Here is a 23,133-nt window from a genome sequence, read left to right on the forward strand (position 1 = left end):
TGAGCATCTATCTTACAGTTTCAAATTAGTCCATAATGGGAAATTTGATGCAGGCATTATTTCTAAACAAGAAATTCCCTAAATGCTAATTGCTTCTATGAGCTGTTCAGTTAAAAGGGACAAATATTTCTGCTCATTAAAGGGGATGCCATTTAGGATGGGTCCTAGTTAATGCAAGGAAGCTTTACATGGGATGCCATAAGCAAAAGGAGGTCAGGATTCCATGCGTCAAGTGACACCTTTCTACTTTCCACATACCAATGTGTCTGGCTAGAGGGTGCTAGGCTGAATCTGACCCCCAAATCAGGAGATCTGAGAACACTGAGAACGTATTTCTGCATGTCAACCATTGCTAAGTCGCACCACAGCAAAATGGCCATACACTCATCAATGTCAGGCTAAGATTAACAAGTAGAGATTCCCCTTCCTCATTAGCACTAATAACTTCTCTGTGTGATATTTAATAGGAAATTGTGACAAACTGGAGTGGATCCTTGTTTGGTTCCCGTAGGCAGTGGAATTTATGTCTCTTGTTGCCAAATAGTGTACTGATAGTATAAGTGAGAAAAGAGGGGGATAAAGAATTTTCTCTTGGGGAGGACATGGCTGACACAAGCTGCATCAGGACCTTGAAAGACAGCTAGAGAGGGTAATTCCAGAGATGCCACAGAAACACCTGAACATGGACAACCTGTCCTGGTAGCCACTTCAAATAGATGTGCAACTTCCATGTTCTGGATGCTATTTCCAGGCTGTGGAGAATGAATAGAGAAGGCATGGCATACCAATAGCCTTGAGCTACTTCCAACTTAATGGAGGAGACAGACTCAATTCTGTGTGCAGGCGTATGCACAAGTGGGTATACATGGACCCACAGAAGCTGAGTGAACTGCAAGATATGCTTTTAAACAAAAGGAGCTGCTACAGAAGTGTATGAATGAGTTTAGGCCTCATTTGGGTATAGATAACTGAGCTAAGATCTATAGGATGAGAGGGTTAAGATGGAAGCGAAGCATAAGGAAGAGTAAGCACTATGTACATCCACAAAGACTCTATGGAAATGAAGACCATACTTTTCAAGAAATGGAGAGGAAGCCAGTGTGGTTGCAAGCAGAGGAGAGGGGATGGTGTGAGATAAAGCTGGAGAGGCAGGTAAGAGTTTAGATTATAGCTCCTAGTAGGAGTTTGATCTATATCCAAAGAACAATGCTGTAAAGGGTTTTCAGAGGGGAGGGATACCGCATGGTAAGATTCCAGTTGAACTGTGAATATATGGGGATGGGGGGGGGGGTCAGGTAGATGTGAACAGATGCATTAGGAGGCTTCATGGCTCCAGATGGGAAATGATTGTGGTGTCGGTTGAGATAAAGCCAATGCCTGTATAGATGCCTTTGTTTCTTTTTTTTTTCTAGCTCCTAAAGATGACTCTTTCCTTCTCATTACCTTCTCTAGCACCTATAGTGTCTCCTCCTTCCTTTCTCTTTTGGCAAAAAATTCTTCTGTCTTTAAAAATAACAATCACTGAAAACAACAAAAATGCCTTCCTCCTCATACAGAGGCATCCATTATTTGACATCTTATTTCTCTCTCTCTCTCTCTCTCTAAAGAAAAAATTCTTATAAAGGTGGAATGTGCATTTTGCTTTGATTTCTTCTTTTCTCAAAGAGAAAATCTGGCTTTTGTCTTCATCACTTCAGTGACATGGCTGTCTTGATGGCCATCATTTACTTCCCTAGTGACATCTGTATGGCTCCCATTCACTTGCTGGATTTTGATGCATTTAACAATATTGTCCACACTCACCTTGATACCCTGTCTTCCCTGGACTTCTGGAGCCATGTAGCCTCATGGCTGTTCTCTTGGCTCCTGCACCTCCTCATTCTGTTGCCTTCAAGGCTTTTTCCTCCTCCCTTGTAACTCCTCACTGTGGATTTCTGTCAAAGGGAGGTCCATAGATAACTGTTTTCAGGGTCATTCCCTTGCAGGATCAAATGCAACTCCATATGGATTTCTCCCTCAACTTCCCTTCTTAAATCCACTCATAAGCCTCAAATCCCTTGGAAGATGGATAGATCTGATTTTATGTGCCACCATCACTGCATTCTCACAGTGCTGAGGAGGGGGGGCGGGTACAAACATCAAATATTATCTCCCCTCTCAACGGTTTTCTCCATAAGAGCTTTCTCACCTGTCCATCTGTACCAGGGTGAAGATTCCCCAGCCCAGCATTCCAGTCTCCACTGATATGGCACCAGCCTTCCTGTGCATCTCCCTCAACTCCCCAAACCCCAGGTCAGCTTAATGCACTGCTCTATTCAATATCCCTCATGCTTGGTTTTATTTTACAAAATATACTTTTAGTTTGGAACAGTTTCAGATTTCACCCAGGTCCCTAGCATCAACATCATAGATCATCATGGTCTGTTTGTCAAAAATAAGACACGAACATTGGCACATTACCAGTAATGCAACTCCAGACTTCATCAGTTTTTTTTTTTTTTTTTTTTTTTGTGCCAGGATTTTATCCAGGATACCACAATGCGTTTACCGTTCTTGCTCTTTAAATTCCCATTGCTATGGCTTTGCTGTAATGTCTCCTTTCCCCACCAATTTTCTCCCTGTGAACCTTCCAGCCTTTTTCTTTTCCCTTGTGTTTCCACTTGTGCCATGGATCTCCTACTCATCTTTCATGTGAAACCTCTCCACAGGATGGTTACCTACTTCTTTCACTTTCCAGAGCTTCCTCCTTTGTTCACTAATTTGACCCTTGCTGTACACACTTATATCAACCTCAGTACTTGAACACAGAATGAATTAAACACTCATTGATTCATTTTTAACCAAGAACACAGAAAATGCATGTTGACAAAGGTTCATTACAAATGTAATATCCACCCCCATTTTCCTAGTAAAGGAATCACTGGCGACTTGATCTTTGGAACAGCTAACCTCATACCCTTAAGCTGCTAGGACCAAAACAACTTATTTCCCTTTGAGATTCCCCAGCAGAAACAACAGATTTGAAATAAACATGTGTAATTTGTCATGCCCAAAGAAAATGTTTGTTTTTTTCAAACAAGTCTTTTATTTGGCAAACATGTGCCACTTGTAGCTTTTGTATAATGTGTGTTTGGAGAAGCAGCTTTAGATTTTATCTGGGTTCTGAGTGGACTGGTGGGTGACACATCTACTGTAATATATTCCTCAATTAAATAGGTGGATAGAAATAGAATTTAAATATTCAGGAATAATAATTGTTGGGGAGAGAAGCCCTAAGCAATATTCCTCACTGTCTATCACTTTTCTATTCTTAATACTCAAATTTAGGGCTTATTAACATTTTTTTAATATTTTTCTCCAAGTGAACAGAAAGATGGATACAGAAGCGAAACTGAAGAGTAATAGAAAGTAATGTTATTACAACACTTTGCTCTCTCTAGTTGGTCACATTTACTCACCTCTTGATGTTTCTTAAGAAAATAGCTGTGATTAGGGGCCTCCAGGTGGCTCAGTCAGTTAAGCGTCCGACTCTTGATTTCAGCTCAGGTCATGATCTCAGGGTCATGGGACTGAGCCCTACATTGGGCTCTACACTCAGTGAGGAGTCTGCTTGAGATTCTCTCCCTCCTCCTCTATCCCTCCCCCTATTCACTTGTGCTCTCTCTAGATAAATAAAATCTTTTAAAAAGAAGAAGAAACTGTGATTTGAGACATAAAACCTATTACACTTGCTTTTACTAAAGAGAAAGGAAGAAAAAGAATGCCTGGGAAGAGGTAGATGTTGAAAAATCATAGGTATTTGTTAAACATTTGCCGTAATCTATTATACATAGTTACACAGAGTTTGTGGTTCTCTTCTCTCTTAATTTTCTAAACCAGCTCATGAAACTACTATTATGACCCCCATTTTGCAGATGAGAAAACAGAGCCTCAGAGACTTTGAGTCATTTGCCCAAGATCATACATTAGGAAGTAGAAGAAGCTGGTGTTCTCTTGATCTTGAAGCCCGGGTTGCACTACACCCCCTCAGAAGGGAAGATAAGAATATGTAATTCCAGACCAGGATTTACTTCTACCTAGATAGAGCAAGGCAGCATAGAGGTTTAAACAACATGGAGAGATTCTCACTCTGGCCTATTTCTAAAGGCCCATAGCAATGCATATTTGCTACGCAGCCTGGAGAATCCAGGAAAAGTGGGTGTGTAAAAATGGTTTTCTTCCCCTGCATGCGTTCTGTGCAGCAGGACTTGCAAAAGAAAGGAGGAGAAAATTGGAAAACTCAATCAGGGATAGAAACCTCAGAGGAGAAGACTCCTGCAGAAACTGTGAAAATGTTACTCAACATACAAAACTCTTTTTGTAATGCTGCACATGTTGACATCGTTATTATCATGTAAATGCCTGTTAACAGAAGGATACTTCATAGGGGTAGAAATGAATCACCTTTAAAAAACAAAAAAAGGCACTGCAGACCTCCAGGCAGATTTATATGACCTCTGGTAACCACTCCCAGGGAGGCATTCTGTTCTACTGAGTGCAACATTAGCTCTGGAGGAAGTCCCTAAACTTAAGGATGTAGACAACTGCTCTTTGTGGCTCCCAAGGAACTATTATAGTCAGTGAGGTAGACAGAACATGTTGTCTTCAAGTCTTGAGCAACCCTCTGGAGCCGTACATGAACCATCTCATCTCCTGATGCATGCTTCTGGTTGGGATGCATTCCAAACACCTCTCTGCACCTGTGTCACGAGAAACATCAGGGAATTGATGGTGGAGTGGAGTGTCCCTCCAACATGTGCCACCATGCTGTGCCTTCATCACCAAGTTGCCCCCCAGGAGACACACGATAACCTTCAAGTCAGAAGTCCATGGCTGCTTCATTTGGACGGTCTGGTAGGTTCTAATGATGTCATCACGTCAGTTACTCTGTTTTATCCTCAAAGGAAAACTGCGAGGTAAGGAAGTGGAGATCTCAATGATGCTTGTTTTGTTTTTAATTGTAGTCCAGCATTTCCAAATTCTTAAGCACCGTGTAGGTGACAAAAAAAAAAATAGGTCCACTCCCTTAAATAGTAAAAGAGGGTTGAAATCAAGACTGTAACTCTCTTCCTGATTCCTAATTGCAAAATTTGGGAACTATTGGTCATCTTTAAAGTTCCAATTGCTTCCCCTGTGTGCTGTGCAATCACTATTGTCACATTCCATGGAATATTTCCATATTTCCATATGTGGGGTGTTGTGTTTCACTTTATACATAAAATACACAGATGTATAAAAATACATGCACGTGCATACGTAGATGATATAATCCATGTTTTTAGTATGCACTGTACTGAAGATTATGCAAAACTTGAGATAGGACAGTTGAAGTTTCACTAGAGAGCTTTTAATAAAGACTTATGCTTTGCCAGATATAATCTAAGGGTATCTGACAGGCTACACTTACCCGCTTGGGGTCTACAAGCCAAATGCATATTGTGGGCAGTTACTGATAAAGTACAGGCACAGAGAAATGGGACCTTTTGGCAGAGATGTGACTGGTCATGAAATGTTGAGTCCTATTCCAGGGGTTGGAGTAAAAAAATGAAAGGCAAAGTTTTATTTTTCACTGATTACAAAAAGGGAGCATCACTATGATTGCGGAATGTCCGCTCTACCAGAGATGGAGAGGCATTTTCAATATGTAAAGCCTCTGATGGGGAAGCTGTGAGTTTAGACAATGTTTGTCTTATGGGTGGACTGTCACTTGGGGGCTTCGGGCAAGAGGGGCTTTGTGGAGAATCTAGTGAGAAGGATAGAGGAAGGAGCTCTGACACAAGTGACGGGGACCCTCAGTACTGTACCCTCTTCACAACTGTATTGGAAATCTTGCTTATACTGATTCCCAGAGGATGGTCAACGTCAGCGGAAGATCAACTCTGTGATAGAGGGGTTATAGGAACCCCTTCTTTTACACTCAGATGGCTCCAGGCACTTCAACATTTGTGTTTCTAGGTTTGCTTTTGGGCATGGACTGTCTGAAAGCCCATTATTCCTCTCTCTATTTTGGTTCCTCTGTGTTAAAAAATGATGTTCTGGCAGTTGGAGAAGGCAAGCGTGTGCATTTTCTAAGTAGGAATCATGCAGAGTCGAACATTGCTTTACCCAAATAAAACTTTTTGCTTTCAGACTTTCAGTGGGCATGTTCCTTTTTTTAGCTTAAAAATTTTCTGGTCTGTATTAACAGCTTCTTTCACCGGCTTAGTCTCTCCCGTTTTGCCAGCTGTGGACCTTGCCAGTGTGATTTCTTTTGTGCCCTGCTTTAAACAGTCTTAGAAACAGACCACATTCTGCCATCAATCCATGCAGAGAAATCGCACTGACATGAATGGAGGCTCTGTGCAGGAATCAAAGCCAGGGCATGGCTTCATCATATCTTTTTTTAAAAAAGTCCTCTTTTTATTTTGTCTGTTAATAACAAAAAATACACTCAAAGAGCAGAGATAGAGGTTAAATCAAGAAACCAGGCAATGAGAAACTGAACTTCCAGGATGTTATTTCTTTTATCTGTAAACTATAATAGGATCTAGTCCCCTTTTAAAAATGTTCAAGTATGAATACCTAGATAATTACAATAAAATAATACTGGTTAGCACTTATTAAGTACATATTATGTCTTAGGCACTGTGCTAAGTACTTTTTTTTCTAATATAATAACCTTTTAGAGTAGGAACTATTATTGAAGTCCTATTTTACCCTTCTGGTAGTAGCTGAGCCAAGATTTGAACTGAGGCAGTCTGACAGTAGTTAGCATATTCTTAACTACTTCTCAAAACTGCCTAACAGGCAAAGAACGTTGTTGGCCCTGAAAAAACAAATGAAAGCACACACTAAGGTGGTTTATTTAAGGTAATTGGCTGGAATCTAAACAACATAATTGAAAAGGAACAAAGACAACCTAAATTAGTTTATGTGAATGCTAAAATAATCATTAATAACAAGACATTCAGAATGTCCAACCAATCTGGAAAATGACAGATCCATGACCAGGGGCAGCCAAAATTGGCTGGGCTGTCCAGAGGAGAAACACTGCAATCTGCTCCTTCCACCTGTTCAGGGTTACTTCTGGCTCCCCTTCCGCAAACCAGAGAATGAGGTGAGTTTAGCTTTGTGGAGAGGCCAGGAGTTGGGAAGAAGGTAAAATGGTTATTGACCTGCAACTGGTTCTGGCTTTCTGCACTGGGTAGCTCTTGCTCCCAGGAATCCTTTTTTATCTCCAAACTTAAGGTAGGACAGTAATAGGAAAAGGAAAATATGGATTTCAGATGCTTGCAATCATTTGCCTAGGAATTGTTTATAAGGCCTATCTTGATTATGTGCTAGTTTGTTTCATTAATTCCTTTCTTCAATCAAGAAACATTCATGTACCAGGTATTATGCTGAGCAAGAAGAATGCAATGTTCAACGAGCCACTGCACTCTCCTCAAGATGCTCACAAAATCATGGACTGTGCTGCTGTACTGTGCAGTGGGATCTAGGGTGGCAGTAGGATCTAGGTTTTGCCTCCCCTTCCATTGTCAAGAGTTGTTTCTAGGACTCCATTAGTTAGTTCTACTTGCATCCAGGTAGGGCCACAGAAGTATTAATGTAAAAAGAGAGGAAGTGATGGGTCAGTGATCAAGAAACAGTGGTACTTCCCATGGCTGAATGGAGAGGATGCTGATGATCTAAGTGAATGCACAGCCATCAACTAGAAGGAGTATGGTTTCCTGAATAATCCATTGGACTGTGATGAAAATAATATACATTATTCTTCTAAGTTAAGCTAGTAGCTTTTCTGCTACCATACCTACCATTACCTTAATATAAAATCTGTAAGCAAAGTGTTGAAGATCTATTCTATGATGAACTGTTCTGATTCAGAAGATCTAAATATTTCCCTTATTTTCAAGATCTTGTTTAATATTTCATTGTTACTTGTAAATACTGCCAACTATTACTAATAATACTTTCATCACCATGAATCCATCAGGTACCTTTTCCTTGATGAAATAGATTTAATCTAGGAAATATTTTAATAGATTCTTTTACTGTAAATTAATCTAGAGTATACATATTCTGAGGAATTTTTAATTAGAATGGTCCCTGGGTGTATATCACTTGAAAAACAGGAAAGCAATACTTCCCTTTAGGTGCTACATGAAGACGTGTGTGTGTGTGTGTGTGTGTGTGTGTGTGTATACACATACATACTGCTTCAATTGATCCTTTCAAAATCCTATGAAGGAGAAACCTGGGGCAAAGTGTTGGCTCAAGGTCACACAGATACTCAATAATGACCAAGATCTGAATCCGCTACTTGACATCTACTATACCTGTGTTTTCTCAGTGAAGAACACTTTTGTGTTCTTTTGGCAAAACAGAACCAACTTTTTGGCATAACAGAAATCTCCATGGACCAGTTACCCATCACGGGTTATTTATATTCTCATAATTGCCATGGGAGAATAAAAAGAATTCAGTGGAAAGTAAATATACAAGCTACCTATTTTTAGGTATATCAATGACAAAAGAGAAGCAACACAATATATTAGGGTATGCATTGGAAATTAGAGCTCTCTGACTCCAGTGCTGGTGGACATTCTTGCCTGCCACCTTCCACTAATGATCCCTGGTTTTCCTTTTTCCCACCTCTCCCACATTCTAGACCCATGGGGTGTGCAAGCGTTGCCTATATTTGCAGGTGCACAAGTGGACACCTGAGTCGAGCACGGCCAAACAGAGCGTGGAATTCCTCTGGTCACAGAGGCCATGAATAGGCATGCAGTGTAGGATGGGTCATTGAGACAAAATAAGACACAATGTTGGGATGTTTCTTACAACTATTGGACAAAGAGAGGCTTTTTCTCTATTGAGATTGCCAGAAGCAAGACGAATGCCTGGAGCTGCCTGGAGGAAGAGGCAGACTCTAAACAAAGTGAGAACCAGGAGCATGATAGATACACCTCTTGCTTTCACATGGAGTCCAAGAATGGAACTGATCCAGAACAGAAGCCATCCAAGATAGGAGCCCCTGGAATCAGCCCTTCCTGAACTTTTCTAACCTTTCAGTCAATATATTTTCTTTACTCTTTTATTTTTTTGAGATTAAACTCAAGTTCTGTCATTTGTATGAATACTCAGCAGTAAAATCACTTTTGCTAAGTGACTTTCAGTGAAAAAAACATTAAGCGCCAATGGCTTTTTAGAAATTAGCATACAAAATTTAAAAATAGAAGATCGATGAAAGAGCTGCTATGGTTGAGACAGGGCTGGCCCACGGATCCATCCCTTCTCTCCTTCCAAGCCCCTCCTGTACGGGAAATCTCGTGGCTCACTAGAACCTTGAACAGCAGATGCTCCCTCTTTGCCCCTGGGAATAATCATCCCTGTGCTTTGTAAGATTGTTGTGAGGAAATACCTAATAAAGTCCTTGATATTTAGTAAATGCTTAATAATACACATTAAAACTAAGAGTGGAGAAAATTGATAAGGAAGAGGTTAACCTTTGGCATCTGAGTCACTAGGAATTGTACTGCTCCCTACTATTTGCCTTCTGGTAGGTTCAGGCAACTCTAAGACATGGCCCTACAAATTCCAAACCCCTAGGCCCCATGCTAAGGTTTATGGGTAAAAGACAAACTCTGAACAGAGCATGGCAGGGAAGTATAATCCATGTCTATGGTTTTTGCCTGCTTGGTTTCCATTGACTTCTGGATTGCATCTTCTTGATCTTCCCTCCTCATTCCCAACCCAATAGGTTCACTGGGGAGACTTCAACTTTTGGCCAATGGGTATATTTTTTTCTCCTGGTCATAGTGATTGGTTCAGGGGAGAGTGTATGTCCCAAATTATTCCAGTGAGATTCGATCTTAGGACTCTTTTGTTGGTATCTAGTGGGAAAGAGAAACTCTACTACAATTTGGCTGGGTTGTGAGACAGATAGATATGTAAGCCTAGACCTAGTGGGATTTATCTTGTTACTGTAAGTAGAGTCTTCCTAAAAATGATGCCAACAGAAAAAAAGGGAAGAGCCAAGAGATGGAGAGAGTGTCTCTTAAGCCGATTTAAGCATGTGGATCCAGTCATGCCTTTAACCAGAATTTTCCTGTTGTATGAGGCAACACACTTCCCTTTAATTTTTGCTGTAGCCAGGTGTTGTTCAGTTGCTGTCATTTTTAAGGGAGAGAGTTCTGTCTAGCAATATAAGTAAAAGCATTCCAGAGAGCATAGACCTGAAGCATCACGGGATAGTTCTCTAGGCTACAATTTAAACTTTAAGTGTGGTGTTTGGTCATGGCATCAGGGACAGAAAAAAAAAATGTGAGTTTAGAAAATTTTGAGTGTGCCACATGGGGTAAGAGCTTTCACTTGCGACATTCCACATTTTCTCTTCTGTAATGTGAGGAGTGACACTAATTCAGGGCTCATAGATGACAGCCTGTAAGCCAAGATGACCCATGAATATGTTTTGTTTGGCTATGATACTTCCCTTACCCCTAGCGTGACTTTTAATTTTTTTTTTTGTTTTAAAGATTGATTTATTGGAGAGAGAGTGTGCACAAGAGCGCAAGGGAGAGGGGTAAGGGAGGGTGGAGGGGGAGAGAGGGAGAGGGAGAGAGAGAGAGAGAGAGAGAGGAAAAAAAACAATAAGCAGAATCCTTGCTGAGTGTGGAGCTCCATGTGGGGCTTGATCTCACCATACTGAGATCATGACCTGAGCCGAAATTGAGAGGTGTATGCTTATCAGACTGAGCTACCCAGGCACCCCCCACCCCAGAATGCCTTTTAAGAAAGTAAGTAGGCAGGTGTTATGCTTAGGTAAATATAACAGTACTTTTGTATTTACTGTCTCACATCTGCCTGCCTGGTACTAGTAGATATTTGGATTTGTAATCCCTTGACTAATGCTCTTTTAGTACCACCATTTGACGTTTCCACCTTGGATTTGCCTATTTCTCAAGTCAGAATTTGTAAGTTTGGCAGTTTATTATAGCAGGACAGACCTGAAGAGGGGTGAACGTGGGCTAGCACACCTGCCAATTAAACTTCTATTTGAACCCTATGAAGTTACTCTCCTGGGGATCTTCCTATTGATGAGAGGACTGTTCATACATTCAAGACGTGGATGATATAGAAGCATCCCACAGGGCCTGTATCTCAGCAATCAATCCATCTGCTTTCTCTACTGCTTTCCCTTTTCCTGCAGGGCTGGAAATCAATTGTGTGTTAGCTACTCTCTAGGTCTGAATCCGGGGAGCCTGGGAATTGAAATGCACATTGTTTTATTAGCCACATCAGCAAGGAAAAACAAAAGGAAAGAAAGGAACTACCCTAAATGACTTCCTCACATCAAATGCACGTTAGGAAATGGTTGATTTATTTTCCCATGGCACTGAGGAAAATTAGGAAAAATAAAGAAAATTCAGTGACCACATTAAAACGTATCACATAGTATCTAGAAATGAGGGTGGGCTGAGACAGGAGACCAGGAGACAGGAGAGAAAAACTCTGAACGTACATAAAAATCTCTATACACACATTCCTTGGCAGGCTGTGTAGTTGAGGGGCGGGGGGGAAGAAATGTTGTCTTTTTTAAGAATTAGATACATGAAAAATTTTCCTGTTCATTCAGATTGGCTCAGAATACCATGCAGGGCTGCATTAATGAAGATTAAGTATATTTAGAGAGAATAATTCAAAAGACTTTATCAATTTGGCACTCTTTCCTTCAAAATGGAAAAACCTTAATTTAACAGGATAGAGATGAATTCCTAGATTTATTGAAATAGTTTGGAGTTGAATAGATGGAGTAGGAGTCACAAATCATTTGTCACTGGTATTTTAGATTCTTTACCTTGAATGAAAACCCAAATAACACAAACTCTCAATTTTGTGTGATGTTCTAAAGAGAGCCTGGTACACATTTTGATATTTCCTTCCAATGTATGACATCCCTTTTGACCTTCTTTTCACCCCTTTTTGGAACAAAGGAATTACAGTGACAAATGCAAATGTGTGCAATCTTCTATTCATTAGTTGGCTGAGAGGAAAACATAGTTTTCTATTTCTCTGGCACCCAAAACTCACTTAACTCCTCATGCTGGAGAAGGTTAAAAGCAGGTAAGCAGAGCATACTAGGAATATAAACTCCCAGAAGACAGGAATTCTGCCAGCCTTTGGCCAATGACTATACCTGTGATCGCTATCAAAGTTCACGTTCCTTTACTGTAGGACTTAGCCTAAAATGGAAGCGTGAGTGATTTCTGTGAAAACCACAATCCCTGCTTCAAATGATCTAACCACAGGAAGAGAAGAAAAAAGAGGAGGAGGGGAAGGAGAAGCAGCAGCAATCCCCGACCCTTCCATTGCATCCTATAGGTGAGGCTCTGTGTCAATCATACTCACATTGTTTTATTTATCTCTTTACCAAAACAAAGGTCCCCAGAACAATAAACAAGCCTCTCAGGAGGCCATTATCCACCCCCACACACACCCATTTTACAGGAAGGAACTGAGGCTTCAGGGATTGCGTAATTTTGTCCTGAGTCTCAAAGTTAAGAAGTGGCAGAGCTAGAATTTGAAATAGACAATGATTTTTGCACCTATTCTTAGAATTACTGTTCTTACTAGGACACTGTTCTGGTTGGCTGTTCTCTATTGAATTAACCCTGAATTTGGTTGTAAAAAAACACTCTTCAGAGTTATCATCTGTGGGCCAGTTACCTTCGCCTTGTGATTTACTCCCTTACTCTCAGAATTCCTCAAACTCCTTCCTCCTACCATCTATTCACAGCGATACTCATGATGTGCCAGCTATATTACTGTACCCACTAGCCTGGCCAAGCATGGCCTTGATAAATCCATATGATTTCTCACCAGGGCCAGAGGATCTGCTGGTAGGCAAAGGACCCTTCATATGTTGGCTGACATTTTTGTAATGTTAGAAATGACGTGGTGAATTGGAATCATGTCTGTGCTAGTTCTCAGAAGGCTGGAAGCATCTCCATCCAGTCAGGGCAGAGGAAGAGGCTGGGCTAATGCATGGACAAGCCACCTTGGCATTGGTGGAGCTGAAGGGAGGCCACACTTCTCTCTATCTTAAGCACATCCAACTGCATTAATGAGTTTCCTGGGGATTGGAAGTGGAGCTGTGGAGGGCTTGTTAAACTGGAGTTCAGAAACCCTTCCTTCTGAAATAATGTGCTCTGGCGCCCAGCAGCTCGAGCTGCTGCCAGCACCGCATGGGCCTGCCCCGCAGCACGCACTGGTCATCTACAAACACGTCTCCTTCTTGTCCTGAGCAGCCTCAGGCCTGGCCCTTACCGTCTCCCCGACTAATGTGACCCCTCTCTTCAACTTCCTGGGTGAGCTGACACCGGTTTGTGCTGGTGAACAAAAGGATCCTGGAGGAATGAGGAAAGATAAGAAAGAGAGGGAGAGGAAAAAAGCCCCTCCAGTTTGTAGTTGGAGCTGATCGATGTTTCATCTTCCATGGTGGGCACAGAACCTGAGCTTACACTCAATTTCAAAAGCATTGTCCTTCTAATTGCTTAGAAAATTAAGCAATCACCCTCCTCCCTATTAAATGGCAGAAGCCGCAAATCAGATGATGCTAAGTAAAGTCAAGTGGAGACACGCATCTGATTAGAAATATGGTGAAGAAAAATGCTTCTGCATTGGGGACTTTTGCTGTCCAGTCTAAAGCTGACCAGTGAACTAGGTGAGCGGACCCTGTCTGTGTTCATGGAATCTGACAGCTGTTGGATTGACTCACCTACATTTGCCTTTTAATCCAAAGCAGCCCTCCCGTAATGTTCATTTCTTTTCCACCAGCAGTATTTTAAGCTGAGATGGGGAAAATTAAAAGCTACTAATTCCTTGGTGAAAAGATCAAAAAAGTACCCAAAAGGCAGCTAAGGGGACTTTTTGTCTCTTTAATTGCTCGCATTTCAGTTTGACTGCTCCCTTGTACTTTTTTTTGTTTTTATATCTTTTGCTCCAAGTGCCAAAAGCCTCCTTTCTCTTGCATTTACGATAAAGCAAGTTACACAACAGTGTGCTGCAAAGAGGCGAACTTGGAAATGATCTCAGTGTCTTACTAAGGTGTGGTGTGAGCTTATTCCCTTCCCAGGGCTGTGAGGGGGAGAATCAGCGTATCTGGGCCATTGGCCAATTCATGGTTTAAAGGCCAAGCCTGGTGAACTCTATTATTAACAGTAATTCAGGAGCCTGCTATTAATTATAAGAAAACTTAGAACCAATGCAGAAAACCCCTAATCTACGATCTTCATAAATTCTGTCGAGACTGTTGAAGCCTCAACTTGAATTTAGACAGGCCATGCACTTACTCAGTCCGTTTCATTTACTCTTTGCCTTCCCAGGGAGCCATGTCCCAGTTCCTCTGTTAAATTTGCTGTCTGCTACAGACCTGGACTCTGAGGAGGCAGTGAGTAGGAAAGGTGAAGAATCAATGCTCTCTCCAATTCTAGGGTTCCAGAAGTTATTTTATGCCTTCCTCCTTCACATCTTGTTCGTGGGTGTATATATACTACCATATTTACTAGTACATAGGATCAATTACTTAGTATTTCTTCTTTAAATTTACTCAGTTATTTCACTTACATTTATCTGGGGGGAAAAAAACCCCACCTGTATTGCTACTTTGTAACACAAGGAAAATTTGCTATAGTATTTATGTCACAAATAGAAGGTAACAGCAATAAGAAATATGTGGTATGAAAAACAAGTGGAAACACAAGTGTTTACCAAATCTTACAAAATGCTATTGCTAGTTAATTATAAGTACAATTGTCATTATTCCTGGTAGTTAGGTTTTATAAAGTCACCATGAACACTGGACTAGAAAATGTCGAACCATTCCTCCTATGGGAAATATAGGGTTAGGTTCCTAGGAGTCTCTGGTCATCAAATTTTCGTCAGTCTATCAATAAATAGCTTTATGTGCATTTCTGTTTAAAAACATCTTATTGAATAGATATTGTTGATTCATTAACTTCGAACTCATGGCCAACAGCACAGTAACTCTTGCCTGAACAAAGCCTATCTGGCACACGTGTTTTCTCTGTAAGGCACATTCCAGCCTGCTTGTGCTTTAGATCACTAGATAGCCCTTCAGCACTGCACTCAAGGGCCATTTTAAACAGTAGAATTATCAGTAAAAAGCACAAAAATGTGGAAAACCTGGCACTGAGTGGACCATCAAATAACACTCTAACTTCATGAGAACTGAAACAAGAAGACAGAGTGGTGACTCAAACCTTTCACTGCTTATACACATGTCCTTGAAAGTGATCAAAGCGCTACAAGTCCTGATTTGGGGGTGACCATTATATTTTAGTAAGTATGCAGATTTACAAATAGGAAATCCATGAATGATAAGAATCGGCTATATTATGAAGTCATGCTAGTGTCAAATGGAAGTTTCCTCCTTGGGATAATGAAGATGCTAAGAGTGTCAACACCAAACACTGCTCTTGCTATGTGATTCAATGTACTTAGTGTGTGACCCAGCTATTCCCCTGGAGTATCACCCTGGTACTTGTCTCATGATTTGGGAAACTCTCATATCTCTCTAAATTTGGGATATTTGAGATTGTCCTGTGGCTTCCTGGAGCCTGGCCCCAGCCTCTCTGGAACACCGGTGGGGTGGCTCACCACCTTCCACAGCCAAGTATAATGGTGGCTAAGTTGCTTCCCTCCCCTGCCACCCCAGTTCCAGAAGGATGTAGCCTCCTAGAGAGCTGTGCTGGGAGCAGAACAGATTTTGTGAGCAGCAATTGTAGAAGATCTTTGTAATGCCAGGGCTTATGAAGCATTTCAGAAAGCCTGTCTCTCTAAGCCACGTTTGTCCTAGTGTGTTACCTGATTCCAAAATCAAAAGGACAGGGACTAACACACCTTTTACAACTCACTTACTCAAGCAATTCTGCCCTATTTTATGTTGTTCCAAGTCTACTGGTATCAGGACTCCAACAGAAGAGTGGGGCCTAGTAAAGCCACTGTATGTAGGACAATAGGAAGTAATACAGTTTCACTTTTCAAAGGAGATTGTAGCCCAAGTGCCCACCCAGTCTTGGGAATTTTTGGGTACCAAGAAAGTGCACTTGAGATCTCACAATGTATAGTCTAGGCTACTGAGGATCATGTCCACCTCTCTTGCCCCCTATTAAATTCTAGAGAGGTTCTTGGTTGGTAAGGCAGTGACTATTTCCTCCAACATCATCTCTGCTGTTGAGCTGTTTCTTGGTTCTGAGTTGCTGAAGACCTTTTGTCAATGAAGCCTTTGTAATTAACAGAGGACCTCTGAGATGTAGTACAAAACCCTGTCCAGCCAGCAGGCAGTGCGGCTACATACCCCTGCTGCTCCTTGGCTTTTAAAAGATTGCATGCTAGGTGCATTCTTTTCACTTTACATTTAGGATGGAAACTCTCTTCTTTCCACCTCATTACCACGATGATATTCTCTACAACAGTCAAGGGCTTTAAAGATAACCCTAAGCTCTGGGTGACAGCCTGATATGTGTTAACGCTGTTGAAACCATTGGCCACGGGTTAAGCTGAGTGCGAGTCAGATTAGACATTGATAACTGGCCAGGTAAGCACTCAGATCTTGCCATCAAAGAATTCACATGGAATAAGATGGTTTTTATGTTGTTTCCCTAGACTAAGGCTTGGGCAGCCTACACACAAACGTATATATAACTTTTAAAGTAAGGCATTGTGAGCCTAATCTAGGTTTTTATCCAGATTAAGTATCCCATTTTTGAATTATTATTTTAATTCCATTGTAGGAAAGACTGTGCTATTCTGCTAATGTTGATAAATTCTGCTGTTGACTGTATACTACTGAGCCTACTTTTTGAGAAGAAACCCACAGTGTTTTCTTTGTGTGAATGGGAAAGAGAGTTCTTATAAGGATTAAAGAACTATGTGAAACTTAATTTTCTATTCCCTCCCACCACCACTCTTGGGGAGAACCTATTTCCTCCTTACCATATTATTCTCACACACACCCCGCTGGCAGATAATCTCCTTTGAGCCATATTATGCATATGTTTGCCCTGCTTAACAGCCTGTAATGGCTCCTTGTTTCCCAACACACTAGGCCTAAACACCTTTGTTGCTGTGGACAAAGATCTTTGCATGGGTCCTACTCAGCTCAACTTTTTCTTTCTTCTTTTGAGCATGAGTCTTCCACATAAACACATATTGGTTTCAGCAGATTCCACACACATATATGATATGGGTACACATCTGAGTACCCTCATTCACCCACACTTTTCTAGCTCACAGTCTTCCCTTTGTATTCCGTCGACAAAGATACTATCCTCGATGGATTTCCTAGAGCAGGAGTGGGCCAACTTTTTCTATAAAAAGCCAGATAGTAAATATTTTAGCTTCTACTGTCTATGTGGTCTGTGCCACAACTACTCAACTTTGTTGCAGGTTGGAAATGGGCATAGACAAGAAGTCAATGAACAGTGTGGCTGTGTTCCAGGAAAAATTTATTTATAAAAATAGGCAGTAGGTCAGATTTGGCTCTTGGGCCAACCCCTACCCTATAACATCAAGATAAATATACATATGCTCTCCATCATTCACTTATTCTCATTTTCCCTTGAATGATATACAAAGCTGAATTTTGGTTCCCAATTTAGAAATAAAGCCCCTTGATGACATAGGAAAATAAGTAAAACAAGACCACGCTAATGTTTAAGTGCTTCCTCTGTGTCAAGCACTCTTCTAAAATATTGGTATGCTTTATCTGATCCTCATGCAATCCTGGATGTTGGGTTCTATTACTACTATCTCTATTTTTCAGTTATACAAAGTAGGGGACTATAGCCTGCTTCAAGTGAGCCTCCCCAAAGCTGCACGTGTGAAGAGGTAGCCGAGCTGAGATTCAAAGCCAAGGAACCCAAGTGCAAAGACAGTGCTGCTAACTAACCTGTCAGATCACTTCTTAAACACTGTATGTCATATAAACATAGGCACATTTCATCTTTTATTTTTAATATTTATTAAAAGTTAATTTAGTGAGTAATTTGTCTCCTTATCAAAGTATACTTTCTGTAAAGACTGAATAATACATAAATGGAGAAAACGAATACAAATGTATCATTATTTCCTCTTTCAGAGAGAAGCACTATTCACATAGTGGTATCTATTTTTTCAGTCTCTCTGTCTCTCTCTCCCTACTAAGGGATCAACGAGGAGCTCTTCTAAGGAGTTTGCATTTGACTGTTGGATTAGCCCATACTCTTCTCCCCTCTGTAAAACATACTAACATACCTCAAGCATGCAGCTTGTAGGCTGCTGTTTAATAACTCTCTCCCCTTTTGTGACTGCAAATTGTGTTTGTCCCAAACCTATTTATGCCAGTTGCATTTTAATCTAATTTCACAATTCAGTTAAATATAGCATGAGCCTGTAGTGTTAACACAAAGTGTTTTCTTAAATTCTACGCTTTGAAAAAAACTCCATGTGTGCAAATTGCTATAAACAATATTGTCAAATTAGGTACAACTGAAGGAAATTGATGGGGAATATATAAACATCTAGAAGGATTCAGGATTCAGGCTTCTTTGCAAGCCTTTCAATTTTTGGCTCTATTTTGAAGAACCCAAAATAGGAATTATATATGCTGAATAATGGGAGTGATGTATGTAAGAAAAAAATGTTCCACACTCCAGGAAAAAGCTTGGCCTTTCCCCTTAAGATAAGTGAAAAAAAAAAAAAAACTTTTCTAGTTTTAAATTTTTAGGTATGTATGATTTTTTTTCACTCTTTGCTTTACTGTCTTAGTTAAACCTTCAGTCTCTTGGTTTGGTCATGGGGGATATAAAAGCCTCTCTTCTGTGTGTGTGGTGTGTATTTTCACAAAACTAGGAACACACTACATACATTCCTTGGTAAGCTGCTTTTGCTTGACAATGTATTTAGAAAATATTTTCTCTGCCATTAAATATTCTTACAAAATACAAAATTTCTATAAAATCTAATTTGTAGATATCATACTTAACCAATTCTCTCTGTTGCACACTTAGAATTTCCCATTTCTGCTCTTATAAATAGTTCATAATATTTATTTGATAGTCATTGAGCATCTACTTAGCTGCCAGTCACCATGAAACAACTAATAGACATTCAAACATAAATTTACACAAGGTTTCTTTGGATAAATTCCTAGAAATAAACCCCCTGGGTCAAAAGGTAACAGAATTTTAAACTGTACACTGCATTATACTTATTCCAATGTACCTGTTTCTCTCCCAGTCCCTGAGAATAGGGACCACATCATATTTATCTTTTTATCCCACAGCACCAAACATAGCATGTGCCCGGAGTAGGTACTCAAAAAATGTTTATTGAATCTTGAATAATGAATAGTCCTTGACTGAAGTACTTATTTACTAGAATTACAGATTTTTTTTCCTAAACACTCGTAGTAAAGTCAATTAAAAATCATTACTTGCGTTTGTAACAGAAGGCGGGATAAGAGAAAATATCCAAAAGTGAGTACCGCTCTTGTGGAGGATGCATCTGAGGGCTTTGGTTAAACCTAGTTCTGAGTTACCAGCAGTTCTGAGTTAACGCATCCCAAGTCTCAGGAGAGTTGCCAGAAAGTACTGGAAATTCTCAGAATAAAAATTCCATCTGCTGAGGGACCACACAACCCAGTTTCCTGCTCACTTTTCGTGGTGAGAAGACGGTATGAGGTTTCACATTAGGCAGAAGCCCCAGCATGTCCTCTGGACCACTTGTGAATTGGGCAACATTCATTCTCTCATCCGATGTTCCGGAGAGACTACCACAGACCGTGGTAAAGGTAGGTTTTAGAAGTAATTTCAGAGAAAACCATGGGTATATGGACTCACAGGCTTGGAGATGGCAGCAGACAGTCCTCCACTTTCTTACCTACCATTCTGTGCAGAATATATTGACATGGCATTTCTGAGACTCTGTATATCACTCTTGATCCAGTGGTTGGATATTATTTAGAGTTTCTTTTAGTAAACTGTAACCTCCCAATTCCCTTTACTAAACTGTAGACAACTTCAGCTGTTCGTGTACTGATTAAATGGATGTCCATTTGTAAGGTATTTTTGTACTTTTTCTAGAGCTGATTACAGCTAAGAAAGACAGTCCACGATACAGCTACTGAGACAGTTAAGTGGCAGGATAGAAGAAGATAGCCCAGTTAACACCTGGTTCAGTGTTTCTACAACTAGGTCTAAAGAAGACTACGGAGTAAACTTAGGTACCCAGATTTTTTCGCAACGAAGGTCAACTTATCTCCAAGGTGTGCTAACTGTCCTTGTTTTGTCAGACAGATAGGTGTATATCACACTTCATCTAAAGAAGCTGCCCTCATCATATCTCATCTACCTGAGAATCAACCAGCTTGGCCTGCCTTCCTTCCTTCTTTCTATCCTTCCCTCCTTCCTTCTCTTTTTAGAACATCAAGGTGACAATTGTTCTGATTGGCAAGTGGGGCAGCCCTTCTCGCAGCTATGTAAGAAGCCAGCTTCTGCTGTTGGCATGTGGGTCACCTGCTTCTTCTAGGCATGCCCTTATATTAGTTAATTTGTTAGCTTGCTTGGATCACAGTCGAGAACCCTTCAGCTTTGGTTTGCAGCAATAAATTCAACTGACAGCTGAAATTTGGAACGCTCACTTAATATTGATTCTGAATGTAATAACAAGCGACATGACCTTTTGGATGGTGTAAAATATGGCCGCCACAACATCTGTGCCACATTTCTTGCTGTTTAGTAATATGCTGTAACAGCATGGAGCTGGCATTAAAGCTAAGCTTTATTATCAAGCAGATCACTCCATCTCTCTGGCTTCGTTTTAAAAAATGCTTTCAGCTTCTGGAGCTGATATCGTGGCTAATACATGTTGCTGTTTTCGAGACCTAATTTCTCCTGCAGTAAGAAAGAGAAAGGTATCTGATGACCAAATGGGAAGGCAGGGAAGAACAGAGAGGGTAAGAAAGGCTACCTGACACCTCAAATTCCAATGGACCAGAAACTGACACAATTCTCCATGACAGTAGCAGGGCCACTAAGAATTCCCAATTGCCTCCTTGGAAAAAAAATGTCTATGAAGTTGATTTCATTTAGTGATTCCCACAAGATTTGAAAATATCTTTCCTTTTCTCAGCCAACAACTACCCCCCACCATTTAAAAAAAAAAAAAGATGATTACCAGTGGTACTTGCCCTGACGCCTGAGAATCATTCTAATTTAGCATTGCCCTAGGAAATCCTAAACTAATTTTGCTAGGATGGATACAGGGATGCTTGCATCTGATTTACTCTCACTGTTTTTCTTTGAAGTCTTGGTATCTTTAAAACATTCTCCAAGTAGGCAGAACATCAATTTGTGCACTTTAAAAAATCCAATTTAAGCAGGTTAAAAATTGTCAAAATAGTCTAACCATATTTCTCCAACAGAATTTCCAACCACAGAGCACACAAAAAATGCTAAACTTGAAAGCATTCTATCATTTCAATGTATTCCATGGCTCAGATTGGCTTGCACTGGGTGAATAGTGAGGATTTAAATCTGTTTATCACAAGAGGCAGATCTGGACTCTGAAACAATACAGCATCTTTTCTCACTGTGGGGATATTTTGATGGTTTGGCTGAGCCATTTCTGGAGGGTCCAAGCAAAAAGTTTTAAATCCTTTTTCTCTGAAGGGAAGAAAAAAAATAAATCATACTTAGGAAGTCTTCTTCTCTGTAAAATATGCTTCCAAAATAAAAGACTTGTGAGTAGTTTCAAAGAGGCTAAGCATATAGAAAATGGAGAATAGTTTTATTGGTTCTTCTGGTTGATAGGATATTAATTCTATTTAACATGCATGCCTGGCTATGGGAGGTGCTGACACTTGGTATGCTGGCAATCTATCCAAAGCAAATTATTAATAGGGCACTTTTTGTACTAGGAACTGTAGAAGAGTGGGTCTGACACTTGGTAAGTGTTTTATTCAGAGAAAATACCAGGTCTAGTAGGTAATTGAAAACGTCAGACTCCAAAGTCCTAACACCAAATGTGAGAAGTTGGCCTGTACCCTTTCCCCAGGGAAAGCTAGGAGAACACCCATTAGGATTTATTTCCAGAAAATTAGAGAGCCATGGTGCCTAAAAAGAAGAGAGAAAGAAAAAGAAGAAAGAAAGAAAGAAAGAAAGAAAGAAAGAAAGAAAGAAAGAAAGAAAAGAAAATCAAAGAAAAGGCAACTCATGAAGCCATAAGTGAGCTTTCCTGATAGCGAAACATGAGTAAGAAGAAAACTTCACACAGTTGACAACTCTTTAGGTAGACTTCCAAGACTGACAGGCAGCTATCACCGTTAATCCGTGCTATTTTCTCCCATTAGATTCCAGGAATTATTAGGTTGTTTTTTTGATATATTATTTGTTCAAGTATTATTTCTTTGAGGAAAGATCAGAAATGCTGGAGGCCACTCCTATATTGTAGGGAGCACGTATTTATTTATAAAGATTGAGCTCATTATTCATGCATTATAATGTGGGTAAATGTGATTGGATTCCTTTATTGATAGCAGCCTATGCCAGATGGCTGAAATGCCACTTTCATTTCAGGAAGAAAGGAAGCCTTCACAGCAAAGAGGAAGCCTGGAGTGGCAAGGTAAAATCGTTCTTAATTATCAGTTCCTGGGAATGTATGGCCCCCACTCCATCTATGTATGTATGATTAGAAAGTGAATTTCAATCTAAGGACTTTTCCAATACAAAGCCCACTATTAATAGCACAGTACAAATGGCAGTGGGTTCGAGGGACTGTAAGCTGGACCTAGATAATCAAAGACAAGCCAGCTTTAAGATGAGTTTTTGGCTCTGGGCTTAGAATGAATCAATCCTCAAACTTGGCAAGCTATAATTAATTCCAGGAGTGTATCACTCATCTGTGTAGTGGCTGCTCCCTCAAATAGAGATCTTATAAAACTCTCCCTGGTGAAATCAGCGAAGCCATCAGACATAGCCATATGTTCAAAGCTCAGAGAGGATTGGTCATGAGGCAGTTGTCCATGGATTGAGATGTTAACTGCCCAACAAAATT

At 40.4% G+C, this 23,133-nt stretch overlaps 1 protein-coding gene across 5 annotated transcripts in view; it reads right to left on the minus strand.

The window, feature by feature from the left end:
* Positions 1-23,133, minus strand: part of TENM2 (teneurin transmembrane protein 2) — a 1,508,878-nt gene that overhangs the window by 444,985 nt on the left and 1,040,760 nt on the right. The gene's annotated exons all lie outside the window — the stretch shown is intronic.

Source organism: Canis aureus, chromosome 4, assembly GCF_053574225.1.
Source record: "Canis aureus isolate CA01 chromosome 4, VMU_Caureus_v.1.0, whole genome shotgun sequence".
Lineage (NCBI taxonomy): Eukaryota > Metazoa > Chordata > Mammalia > Carnivora > Canidae > Canis > Canis aureus.